The following is a 12,704-nucleotide window of genomic DNA, read 5'->3' on the forward strand; positions in this document are numbered from 1 at the left end:
ATGTACTGTATATATATATATATATATATATATATATATATATATATATATATATATATGCCCGGAGTGTCCCCCGCCTCACGCCCTATGCCAGCTGAGATAGGCTCCAGCTCCCCGAGACCTGCCACGGCGGATGAAGCGGCAGAAAATGAATGAATGAATGTTATAAAAACCTCATATAGGATCGGCCAGTAATCCCCTGAGTGAGTGATTACTGGCCTATTACATCTACAGAGCCCTGTTTTTGTTCTTTATGTTGGTTTTCCATGAAGTTCAAGGATACAAAGCATGGTCCAAAACCAGGTAGTCAAAGGAGCAGGCAGATACAGTGCCTTACGAAAGTATTTATTTTATCAACCTCATTTCATACTTCAGACTTAAAGATAACAAACAAACTATTTTTCATGAATCAACAACATGTGAGACACAATCGTGAAGTATAACCAAATTTATTCAACATTTTATATTGTGTTTACAAATAAAAAACTGAAAAGTAGGATGTGCAAAAATATTGGTCCCCTTGTTCTCTCAGCTCAGCTAAACAACTCCAGAAGTTCTCTGATGACTTCTGAATGATCAAATCTTGACCTAAATGACAACGACAAACAGAGTTCACCTGTGTCATTTGGTCTCACATTTGCACATCCTACTTTCAGTTTTTTATTTGTAAAGACAATATAAAATGTTGTATAAATTTGGTTCCACTTCACGATTGTGTCTCACATGTGGTTGATTCTTGAAAAATATTTTCAGTTTGTTATCTTTTAGTTTGAAGCCTGAAATGTGGCAAAATGTCAACAAGTTTTTGGGGGGCCAATACTTTCGCAAGGCACTGTACATCAGACAGGGAGCAGACAAACAGGTCAAAACACGATAATCACAGAAGAGGAATGCTGGAAAGTAGTTACTAACAATGCTGAACGGAATATAAGCGGAGTGGAGGTTGATTAGATAATGAGCAGCATGTGGCTGAGTAACCTTCCTGCATGCTGATTGTATGTCAAACTAAGATGACATGCTGATTTCAACCTTCCTGCATGCTGATTGCATGCAAGAAGGTTGGAGAGGGATTCTGGAAAAACAGTATATGTCGATGATAAAAAACACTAGTGTTGGTAGAATAAACAAATTAATTCCAGTAATGACAGTGGTATAAAGATGTGAATTTCATACTTTGGGATAAACAGGGTCAAAATGATAAACAACACACAAAACTTACTTGCCTGGATAAAACTAGCTGAACATTTACCAAAAAAAAAGAAACATTAAACCTAACACTCAAACTTCTTCAAATCAGATGAAAACCCTACAAAAGAATTGGTATCTCACACCTAACTTTCATACTGAGTGCAGATATACCAACTTGCACATATGTAAACTGCGTGGGGAATGCGGAGCAGAGTATTTCTCTTTTCTTTATTGGACATGCTCCTGCTATGCTGACCTGAACACTCGCGCATTATGTATGCCGCACTCGACCGAACAACAGAACTGCTTCCACTCACAGCAGGAAGTATCGAAATAAGAGTGAAACAGGCAAACTGAAGGGGTTCGACCAAGTCTGGCAGTCTTGAACAGATGACATCTTGAGTTTTTCAAAGCACTTCCTAACCGTGGAGGATAGAGCTACAGGGTGGACGTCATTTAGATCAGCTGGGTTGGTCATTTTGGGCACAGGGATATGCTGGACTTATTCAGATAAGTGAGGATGACAGAGTTAGTCAGATTAAAGATAATTGTAAGTACCGGAACTGGCTGGTTAGCACAGAATTTTAGCAGGTGCCCTCTGGGCTGGCCACTTTCCTGCCGTCTACTCGTATCAGGGCCCTCCTTACATCGTGCTCCTAGAGTGAGAGTGAACATCTCTCTTTACCTGTTAGATCATCCACCAGTGAGGACTCCACAATAGAATAGATGTTCACTCACCCTCAACTATCTAAAATCATTTGCAGTCCTTGCCACACGCGTCTGCTGTAGTGGTCACAAAATTGTGCCTCTACCTTATTCCTGTATCACCTCTTAGCCGGTTTTACCACTTGTCTAAGCTTGAGGCTGCTAATTTGTGACAAATCTCCAGAGGTGAGCCTGTTGTTATAGGTAGATGCATGTGCTTTCAAAGCTTTGTGGATAGACTCATTCACTCACAGTTTCTTATTAGAAAAAAAAAAACTTTCACTAAAGGAATGGAATCTGTCTGTTTTCGTCCCAGTATTCTCTCCACTTCTCCTGCTTTGTTTCATTCCTGTAGTGGTTCCTACTTATTTCCAGATGTTTCATCTTATGCATCTTTTCATAGTCTTCAAGGATGTTTTGCTTCACTCCAGATGGTTCAGGTCCAAATTTTCCTCTTTTTTTATTTCCTGGTTTTTGTTGTTGTAGTATTTTTTTATTTGTGTTTAGCTGTCTATATTCTTTTGGAAAGTAATACCCAAATTTCATTCTTCATCTTTTGTTTGGGTTACTGAAACAAATAGCATTTATGAGGAATGAATTTGCACCAAAAACCCATGGGAATGCCCGATCTTGCAGGCTCTGAGCTGGAAACAGTCCCCAAAGTAGCATTTCCTTGGTAGTTTCCTGAAATACCTCTGGTGTTCAGGGCGTTTGGGGTGCATACCTTGCCTCTAGCTGTAGTCGGCGTGATCCATGACCAACAAGGCAGAAAAGCTGCTGAAAATGAGATGATTTCAGTCATCTTATCTTCAAGAAAACTAATGGGTATTTGGATTCTTTCTGTTAGGATCTCAAAAGATATTTTATGTGAAGATGGGAAATATTTTTAGTTATCTTGCATACTTCTTCACAAACTGCATAACATACAGACATCACAAAAACATCAGAATTTGATGAAATTCTGTAACTTCACTGGTCCCAACCCTTTTACTACCCTCCCTTACAGCCCTCTTTTTAGATTGAAAAATAAAGAGAAATGGGAAATGAAGAGCAGCAATGTAAAGCCTACAAAATATTTGGCATGCACAACAGACCACTACTAGCCTTCGACTAAAGCTTTTCAACCTTCAAATTTGATTTCAGTCCTGGAGAGACAGCCTCAAAAGCAGCGAAAAACTCCCAGACCTTATGCTGTATTGTCTTCCTTGAGATGAAGAAGTCAACAGAGAGACTACTGACTTCTAACTACAATATGTTGTTTTCCTCTTACCATGATGTGTAGGTAATAAACCTATTTTTCTGTTTAAACTTCATTAATGAGCTGGAAAAAAATTGCTTGGTAGTTCACTAGAGGATTACGCTCCACAGTGTGTCCCAGAGTCCCAAACTCCATCAACTTTCTGGACTAGTCTGGGACAGTCATACTAAAACCGAGAGTAGAGTCTTCTTGGCTATTTCTTTGATTCATTCATTGGAACTGTTTAATCTAATAATAAAGTCTCTCATGAATGCTTGCATGTCACATTTCTTGTTTGCATCAGAGGAGAAACATTAAACTGAGGTTGATAAAATAAATTAATGTTTTTTGATTCACTGGGGCATAAAAACATCCCCAATAAGGGGGAATGTTCCCTTTTAATAGGGGTAGCAAATCATCTTCTCTAATCTACATGTTTTCTGTAACATTCTGTCTGTAACACCCATTAACAAACCAACTGAAATTATAATCAAATTCATGGATTTTTTTTTGGGGGGGGGGGGTCAATCAATGTGATTAGGAATTATTTTCCAAGATATGAAATTACACAGATACATTTTAAACAATATGGAACAAGAGACTAGCATTATGCACCATTTCAATTAAGGTTGTAACATATCAAATCCTGAACATAAGCATTGCAATGGCAAATAAATATTTCCTAAATATTTATTTATTTGTCATATTGTATTTAATGAAAAATATAACCTTTGTTTCAAATGCAATGACATTCATTCATGTTTCCTATTACACTGAATGACCTTACCAACCTAACTGATAAAGCCTGAAAACCACCCCCAAGCAAAGTTACCATCTCTCTTCTGAATAATTTCCCTTTTTTTTCCTCCTGGATCTTGCCGATTATTTCCAATTTCTGGAATATTATCATGGTGCTGTGTCTCTGACTGTGACCTTTACTGGTTGCTAGAAGGGGAGTATTAATATATCATAGCTTTGTCACCTACAGATAAAGAGCAAGTTGTCGGCTCAATTTTAAGCTTATTTATCAATTCAGTTTGATCACCAGAGTCATTTTGCAATGTGTTTTTGGGGCACAGTCAGACTTATTTCTGAAATAATGGTATGGACATTTGCTCTGATGACAAACATTGAGTGGGTGTTCAAAACTTCACTTTGATTTTCTTTCCTGCTTTGCTCTTCTTTCAACTTCTGTCCTTCTCTGAGTTTCTCCTTCTCTACAGAAGGTTTTTATTAAACATTACCAACTCAGAAATATTTACCTTCACCCCATGTTTTGTGGGTCTGGCTGTTTAATTTCATACTCATCTTTCCAAGGACTTTTTCTCCTATACTTTACCAAGAGACACCTGTCACAATAAATAACCTTTGCTGTACTTTTGCTGGCATATGCTGTTGTTAATTCAGAGTGAAACATTCTAGGTTTAAAGTGAGAGGAGCAAGTCTCTGGTAAAAACCCACTTTTGGCTGCTTTTTTATAAATCAAGGGAAAATATTGACTTACATCTGAAGCATACATAAGCCAGAAGGAAAATAATTTTTTTCAGCATGCCATTTTATGTATGTTTTTTCTTATTTGCAGTTCATTTTAATTCCTACTTTTTCTGTGTTACTATGCCATTATAAGTTTGCTGCAGGCTAAACTTCTTATGAACCACATAATGCACAACAGTTCTTAATGATCACAGTTTCAATGGCCCTAAAACAATGTTCTACAAATTTGACACGTTATAGTCTTTATGTACTGTAAAAAAATCTTATATTTCAATGTCTGTGTTCCCTTTATTGTTTGAGTTACATAATGATTTGACCGTAATGTACAGTATTTCCTATTGAGAGATATTTATTTTGCTCAAGGCATACAATTGGAAAAACCAATCCAACAATTCTACATTTACAATTGCACTGGCTTGTAAGTATAAGAAAAGAGTGACCATCTTGCCACCTGTGAGGCATTGAGACTTTACAGACCAGGTTATAGCTGAATGGCTGTCCTCTTCTGCAAAATTGTACAGAAACAGAAATCGATAAGAAGAAATAGTACTGGAAGATTAAACAAAAAAGTGAAAGTAGAAAAACAATGATTTGACCCTGATGAAAGACCTTTGCTGTTCACTCTTCCTTTACTTCACAAAGACGCACACTGGAGTATGTATATGCACAAATTAATAAAATATAACCTGAATGATACATTTTATTACTTTTGTCATTTATTTATGCTTCAGGTTGTTTTTTTTTCTGCAACACTGTAGCGAGGCTGTTCCCTGACATTGGCATTGGCTTGCTAATATTGAAACAATTCAAATTATCTCATAACACAAGATTACATAGATTTATACTAGGACTAACTAGTGAGAACCTGTGGAAATTCCACAATAAAACAATAATATCAGACTTCATACCAAACATATGAAAAGAATACATAGATTCTGTGTTCTATGGAGCAAGATAGATAGTAAAAAATGACTGGGAATGGCATTTATGCATTTGCTAATTTATTTGATAACTAGTGACAGACACTTTTGGTTGATAGGCTTTAACCCACTGAATGTATATCATACTTTTTGTATAACCCACCTTTCTTTTTCTTGGCAATTTTCCTTTTGTACTTGGCATTCATTGGCTCTGGCTAAGTAGTACTTTTCTTTTTGTGATGCAACCCGTTCCTGTCTTTCAGTCGGAGTTTCACTCAGAATTCGTTGCTGTTTTCTGTGTCGTTCCCGCTGTTTGGACTCTCTGGTCAAAAACATGAAAATTGTTGGAACAGTTATGACACTAAAATTATGTTAACTGGGAAGTCCATGTATAGCTATTTTTTTTCTTAACATAGCAGATGCCTTACGCCATATTGTTCACATGATTCCTTCTGGCAGATGCATCGTGATTATTTGGGCACTTGATTTACAGGTAGTGGGTGGAGTTAGTGACAGCATGACAGTGTGAGACTTTTTCAAGTGAGCTTATTCAAATAAACAGGTGGGGACATTCAATATACAATTTTGTTTAGTCATACATTATAAGTTCCTGCAAAGCTTTAGCTGCTAAAGTTTAGCATACATCCAAGACTATAGGAATGGGAAGAAGACATATTTTATTATCCCCTTAGGGACATTATTTATTTCACTCATTATTAATCTATTGTCACACATGTGAATAGGCCCTAGCGCACACACACACGCACACACGCACGCACACACACACACACACACACGCACGCACGCACGCACACACGCACACACACACACACATACACACACACACACACACAGACACACACACACACACACACACACATGCTTTTCTCCTCTATGGATGCCTCTAAACATCCATAGAGGACAGGATGATGGTAGAGCGTTGGGCAGCTACGTCATGTTACGCCCAACGTGCCGACTACCCTCTGGTCTACCTATTGGAATTAGCTACTGCCCCCCAAAAGATGCAGATATTAACTAATACATCAATGTATTTGAACATTCTAAAAGATGTGATAATAAAGCTAAAGAAATAGATGATAAATCACAATTATTTAATTTTAATCTTATGTAATTAGTCATGTGATGGCATGAATTTAAACCAAATTTCAGGAAAACCTATCCAATAGCCATCTCAACATTTGATAAAGTTTTAATTACTCAACACGTCAATGCCTTTACATTCTTTTTTGAGATAATGACTTACAGCGCACACAGATGCACTTATTGTGTTGCTGCCCTTTACTCATGGAATCTTGAGACACAGATATGTCCACAACATCACTGCGTTTCCGCACTATTTTTTTAATGGTTCAAGCACACAGTTCCTTAAACTGGGATGAGGCGTGAAGTGATGTAATCAACTATTTCAATTACTCTGATTAATAGGCTGTAGAGTCCCCAGAGAGGCCTGAGAAGAGGGATTTGTGAAGAAAGTGGTGATTAGGTTTCTCTCTCTGTGTGTGTGTGTGTGTGTGTGTGTGTGTGTGTGTGTGTGTGTGTGTGTGTGTGTGTGTGTGTGTGTGTGTGTGTGTGTGTGAGTGCACGCACACGCATAGGCATGCATGTACGTATATGAAAAAGTGACAGATGAAAGCTGCTGAGTGTGTTTCAGAGTAATGGGTTAATATTTTAGCTTATCACTTTCATGACAACAGTAGCCTCCATTGAATGTATACTTGATTAAGTACCTATACAAAGGGGCTGAGTGTTATTTTTGAGACTAGAGGTATTTTATGTTTTTTTTTTCTTTCTGCATCACACTCCTCGAATCATCTACCTGATTTAGTGAGACAAAATGTGAACGTGATCATTTGCATTAATATGCATAGACTAGTTGGACATAGAGTCTCCATCCTTGACCTGAGGCACCTCTCTTGACATTGGCTTGATTTGAGAAACAAATCGGCAAGATCTTATCACTGTCATTTTCGAATGTTGATGGCTCGTGGGGATTGAGATGAATATGCATACACAGTCAGCAGACATGAAGATGGATTTTGAATCCTCTGGAAAATGAGCTACTCCGGTCTTTTGCTGGTACGTCATTTTTCAAGATCATATCATTGGATGCTTTGATCCTTGACTGAAATCCATTATCGCCATGTTGTGGGATCAAGCACAAGGATGGCTGTGTACAGCCTAGCTTTCTGTGTGTCTTAGGCGTCTTAGGCTGTATGGATTCATCTGCCAAGTGAAGGCAGGTTGTTTTTGAGGAATGGCTGAAATGAAGCTTAAAGAGCCTTGTTATCCAGAAATGGGATTGGCAGGCAGGACCGCGGGACACATGATAAGGAACACTCATTCTCCCAGTAGACACTCATCGCTGTTATTGTCAGACTTTTTCCTTTCTTTTAAATTCTTTTTCCTTATCTCACTGTTCTCTCCTACACTTTACTTGCTGACTCATCCTTACTTGACAATAATTTCAAGTCAATTTCAGTCCCTAGATCATGGTGACGATGTGACAGGCTATATTGGCAGCATCGTGGACTGACGAATAAAGCATCCATCTAGTTTCTGGTCGACTAAATAATGTATGTGACTTTCAATGCTCTGACTGTTAAGGCCAAGTGTGCTTCTACAAGCATCTCAGGAAGATGTTTTGGCACTCAGCAGCATTAAAGATTTTCTGTTAAAGAATGGTTCATTGGTTAATATCCCCAGTAAGCTGTATCAAGCCTGAAGACAACACAGGAATGCATTTTCTTGAAGCATACGGACTGCTATATTCTCAGTTCCACTTCAAAATTGACTGTTACAGTTCTGAAATGCAACTATCATTGGTATTGATTGATCTGACAATAAATCAATTTCTTTTGACTTACAGATAATTATTTTTAGGAGTTGTAACTCAACTAATTAAAAAATGTATGATAGATGTAATGTTTGTTAGATAAAATTTATACAACCATGACCGTCCAAAATGATGGAGAGCCGTGTAAAAATGAAGAGCAAATTAGAATGTGATAATCATTCATGACTTCCAGTATACAGTATCTCATTGAAATGTGTGTAAATATATTGATTTCCTGTTTGTGTAACAGGCCCCGGCTTGAGGCATGTGGTCAGAGTAAGTGTGTTCTGTGAAGAACAATGAAATGACAACACAGACAACAGTGACATGTTTATTTCACTCGTCTCGTTGCTGAACTAAAACATATTTCAAGTCTCAACATTTACACTTGTTGTCTTTACGCATTCGTATAAAACCATATTAACATGACAAATATTTATTCCTTAACAAAATAATTTGTAATGCCCACACTATATGCGTTCTGTTATTCTCCCTTTAAAATACATGTTCACTTGTTGAAATTCTTTGTTTACAGACCGTTCCTAATCAAAGTGACACAGCTGGAACAGATGAACTTAATATTAAAAGAAACGTGATGTATGAATATCCAATAAACCCTCCTCAAAATAAACTTCTAATATTACAGTGGTATCTCTACTTACGAAATTAATTGGTTCCGGAAGAAATTACATAAGTAGAAAATTACATAAGTAGAGATGCGTTTTCCATGCAAATGCCCTAATCCGTTCCAAGCCCACAAAAATTCCGACATGTTTTATAAAGCATAAACATGCATCAAAACATGTAACAAATACATGTTACGATTAGATTATTACACAATAAATGAGAATTGTGCATAACGTAAAAAACTAAGAATAGAGTAAAGAATAATAAGGACGGTCATTTACCTTTTAACTGCTGTCATCATTGTTTTTGGCCCTCTTTGGTTCATGCGCTACTATCTCAGAATGCCAAACAACAGAGTAAATTCCAGTCCTCATTTTGAACTTCTCCAACCACCCACGCAATGCCTTAAACTCCTTAAACTTCATTTTGTTTTAATAACGTGGCGATTGTAGATGCATTACAGCCATATTATTTGGCGAGATCAACCAAACACATCCCTTTCTCAGGATTTTCTATGATCTCTTGCTTTGTTTGTATGGACCAAAAAACTCTTTTCTTCATAATTTCTTTTCCGTCACTTTCTTGGGGTCCATAGTGAAGACATACTCAAAAAGTTATTATATTTGAGCAAAACTATCAGACTACCTCACGGGTCGAGAGCCGAATGACGAGACACTCCATAAGCGCCGTTCTAGCTCCACACAGAGGTGGAGTGGCATCCCTCTTAGCCGATGGGATGCCAGGAAGATACGTAATAGGTAATAGCCAATGGCAGAGCAGCTATGAGAATGATGCGTTCAGGAACCTGTGGGAGATTCAAGTATCAGCTGATACTGTGTTTTTATTCGAGTATCAGCCGATACAATGTTTTCACATTATCCAAGTCTAAATTTCTTTCGTAAGTAGAGGTAATATTTTCCTGCTGAGAAATTTCGTAAGTAGAAAATTTTGTAAGTAGAGACATTCGTAAGTAGAGGTATCAATCTACTATGAGATGAACAACATAAAAGCAGAGCCCAAAACTTACTGAAATGCACTGCCTAACACATGCTTAATACACATGCTCAACAAAAAGAAATGAAACTACAGAACTTGACGGATACTCGAAGGAAACTAAATGAACCTCCTAGCAGTCAAACACACAGGGGTTCACATACACATCACTTTCCAACATCATACATGTCATTTAACCAGCTACTGACCTGTAAGGAACAATGAAATGACACCACAGGCAACATTGACATTATTATTCCACTCGCCTCCTTGCTGAACCGAAGAGGAGAGCTAAACACCTGCACAATCAGCCATCCCCCTTGTGGAGAACACAGGAATTCATTCCCAAGAAACCATGCATAAATTTAAATTTACAACATTCGATGTTGTCTGTCAACTTTGGGAGATATATTACCATATTGATTAAGGAACATTTCAACGACAAAACAAAAACGTTATTGATAAACTGTACATGGATCCCCAACATCTAACAGTAATGACATCATGGATATATCAGGCACTAAATCAAAGAGATTATTGTAGTAGTGGGGCATGGATGGCACTCAGGGCTAGGAAAGAAAAAGAGTGGTTCAGGAAATGGTGCCAGAAAAGGTAGCTTAATCATCACAGGTGCTTTGTGTGCTGCAGTGGATTGGACCTACCTGAGGAGTAGCCTGGACCAGAGACACAGATTATGTCTTTACAAGTTACCCAACTCTGATTTATTCCTGCCATGTGACACATATAGGAAATGAATCATGAGTGTGTGAGCAGCAAAGGAGCACAAGGAATTGGAATCAGATCTCATTCATGTGTGAAAATAAATGCAAAGAACATGACTTTTAGTTTTGTTTCTGCACTTGTAGGAGGTTCTCCCAAAGTGTAAATGCAGATGTGGTTCTTGGATCATTTTTAATAATAGATAAGAGCAAAAAAAAAAATGGAGTTGGAATTTCTCTGTTTAACAGAATAACACAAAATTGCCCCATCAACTTCAATGGGATGGGAAATGGGCCAAGGAATAACATTTTAATCCAAAATCATAATTCCGTTAACATGATATGGATCATTTCAAAATTTTCTTATTATATAAAACTACTGACACCATCTCCTCACGACTTCTGGAGAGGTGGGTCATGTGTTTGGCAAACTGTTTGACAAAGATCTTTCCTCTACTATTGGCTATTCTAGTTAATGTATCAAACAATCAAAGTTTCAAGCAATTACTGGTAAGAAGCAAAGAGATGGAAAACTGTTACACTGAAATCCACCACTGCAACACCCATGGTAATGATATGTCAGATTAATAAGTAACAATTTCTTCCTGCAGTGGATGCTTTGCTCTAATGCTTTAAATGCCGTGATATACAAATTCAATACTATCATGAAGCTTAGTTCCATTCATTTGCAGCATACTGTAGGTGACAATGATCTAAATCTAGAGCTGCACATACTAACTAAAAGGTGTAGATATTTGTTGAAATGGTGAATTTTGATCATTGTATAGATGCATTATTATGATGTTGTCTAGCACTAACACAGACTGTTATGTCTGTGCCATTGACAGTGGATGAATATGACTCTCACAGCTGCCTTATCATGGTGGTTGAAGACACACTTATTCTGTGTCCTGACAGCTACCTTTGGAGCTAACTAATAGTTCTTCCAGCCACCTTTAATTGGAAATCTATGGCGGCATTTATTTTGGAGCACAGCTGACAAGTGCAAGTCTCCACGTTTATTTATTATCACAGTGCAAGCAATCAATTATTGGTAGACAGGACTTGATATTTCATGGTCAATACTTTTATCAATACATATGCAGGTTAAAAGACAGGGCTGAATAATTGTGGCAGGAACAGATGTGTAAGGTGAAAGCTCTAGTTTAAAGACGTGTAGTATCTGACTATGCTGCTCGCATGTGATAGGGCAAGAGACAAGGATGTGTGGAATCTGTAGCAGTTGAAGCAAGAAAGCTCATGAGAAAAGTTAAAAAAACCCCACATTATTTCGTCATTATTATTGACACAAATTATCAAAAAAAAGAAAAGAAAAATAATAATAGAGCAATTAACATAACAGGAAGCAGAAGGAGATCTTCACCTACTAGTGACAATATGCTTGTGTTCTGGTGTAACTGAGAATTAATCCAGAAGAAATAGGTGTTTTGGCCTACATTTTTACAGCCTGTGCTTGTAGAGTCATGGTTGCCTGTGTGTACATTTGAATAACTGTCTTGATTGAAGAAATACAGTCAGGGGTTAACAACTCATATAACTGTTAGGGTCAATGATTATGAACAAGCCAAAGAACTTAGGTCTAGCCTTGGACCTGCTCTTTCTTTAAGCATGTTTTTACCTTACATACATTGTCTAATTTGTCTTCTAACCACAAATATAACTGCATAAACCGACACATTCATTTTCTGTTTTTAAAGAGTCAGCCTGGTATCGTTTCTTCAGGCACAAGGTTTTCTGTAGAATCAACCCTCAATGACATAGTGAATTTCAGCTACATGTGATAAATATAAAAGCAGGCCCACGTGTGACTTATTTTTTAATCACACTTTCTTGGTTTATCTGTAGAGACCACCTCAGAAGGCTGGGATTTTAAAGGTGCAAAGTCAATGGATAATTATTTAAAGACATTTACATTTTTGTTTTAATTTTGACATGCATTTTGTCAG

The sequence above is a fragment of the Antennarius striatus genome, chromosome 14 (genome assembly GCF_040054535.1).
Source record: "Antennarius striatus isolate MH-2024 chromosome 14, ASM4005453v1, whole genome shotgun sequence".
Classification (NCBI taxonomy): domain Eukaryota; kingdom Metazoa; phylum Chordata; class Actinopteri; order Lophiiformes; family Antennariidae; genus Antennarius; species Antennarius striatus.